Source organism: Montipora capricornis, chromosome 4 (genome assembly GCF_036669925.1).
Source record: "Montipora capricornis isolate CH-2021 chromosome 4, ASM3666992v2, whole genome shotgun sequence".
Taxonomy (NCBI): domain Eukaryota; kingdom Metazoa; phylum Cnidaria; class Anthozoa; order Scleractinia; family Acroporidae; genus Montipora; species Montipora capricornis.
In genome coordinates, this window is record NC_090886.1 from 11654097 (window position 1) to 11655658 (window position 1562).

Here is a 1562-nt window from a genome sequence, read left to right on the forward strand (position 1 = left end):
AAGTCTCTAGTAGTGAGTTTGAGGTTTTCTTCATGGCTCGGACCAGGATGATCTTCTCATGAATTCGTTCTCGTGGTCACGTAAACTCATAGTGAGCAAACGCACCCGAACAAAAATAATTAAGTTTTGCTAGCAAACACCTTTGCCGGACAACTGTTAAATCTAAACATTTGGAGAAGATAAGCGACTATAGAAGAATGATTACGGAATGCACTACACTTTTTCTATGCCAAGAACAGTGAAACCACCATTTTTTCTATTGCTTGTTTTTATTGTCATTTCCAAATTTAACATGTGCTTAAAATCAAAAGTACCTCCACACAAGACAGCATTTTTGCTGTAAAAACAAGTTTTAACACTAAGATCCTACAAATATATCTTTAAGCAAATTCTCCCTCCTTAGAAATAGACTTCCGTAGCTCCCAGTAAGGACATTAACAAGCAATGTTTAGTCCATCACTAATATATTTCAAATTAAATTTTCACCTTCTTTTCTTTTGGAGGGGAAGGGGTTGTTATTTTTGTTTTCAGGGTTGTTTTATTTATTTGTTTTTGTTTTGTGTTTGTTGGAGCTTCGCTGTAATCTTAATGTACTGCACAAAATTTACTCTAACCAGGCGACACACATGACATGAAACAAAACGTCGGTATTGGATCCTGCAAGACCGTGTGGGCACAAGTCACAAACTGGACAAGCTGTGGACAGGGGAGGTTGAACAAAGAAAAACGATTTGGGATTAAATGTGTCAAAACCACTTATTGCGCTAAGCAGAACTAGCATGTCTTCCTAATTGCGAGCAGTAATTCACTGCATCAAGCCTTAAGACAAACGAATTAAGCCATGAGCAGTGCATTTCACCGCTCGAATGGCTGCCTAGCAGCTTCTTTGAACCTGTAAATTCTCGTCTGAGAGAACCATAATGAAATCCCTAGAGTCCGTCAGTGAAATCGCTGGCGAAAAAAAAACAAACAAACAAACAAACAAAAATGCGTGTTCTAATTACCATAGGAAAGGCAAAGACACTCACAATAAATACATTTACAAGATCCAGCTCAAAAATTTTCCGTTCCTGAGAAAGTCCCTCCCCCTTCCACAATTTGTCACACACATACTGCAATGTCAGCAAAATTAGCCGTCACTTTGACCCACAGCCACTCTGAAAGACACATGGTTCCATTAATGAATTTACATCAATGCAAGAAGTTTATGTTAACGGAATTGACCCATGACTTAATAAGACTGTCCAGGAGCCCATTACATGGGCTCCTGGCTGGTCGTGCGTCAACTTTGGTTAACTTTTTAAAGTGCTACTACGACCAAAAAAACAATTCTTCTTGGATTTGAAAACTATGTTAACTAAACACTAAGTGACTCAAGTATACTATGAATAAGTAATCACATGATTTTTCTTCTGCAATTTGGAATAAATAGCACTAAGACTACAAATTGCACTCACCCTACGGGCTCATGCAATAGGTCTTTTGCAACAAACGATCACATGGTGCAAAATCCGCCATGCTGGAGGGAAAGCTCATTATTATTCCCCCACTGGGACATTAAA

General features: G+C 38.5%; 1 long non-coding RNA gene across 3 annotated transcripts in view; it reads right to left on the reverse strand.

Moving 5' to 3' along the window:
- Positions 1-250: 250 nt before the first annotated feature.
- LOC138044459 (uncharacterized) overlaps positions 251-1562 on the reverse strand; it is a 13608-nt gene continuing 12296 nt past the window's right edge. For all 3 annotated transcript variants that reach the window (XR_011131431.1, XR_011131433.1, XR_011131432.1), the window contains one exon: positions 251-1562. This exon is cut by the window's right edge and continues 1252 nt beyond it. This is a non-coding gene — a long non-coding RNA (uncharacterized lncRNA).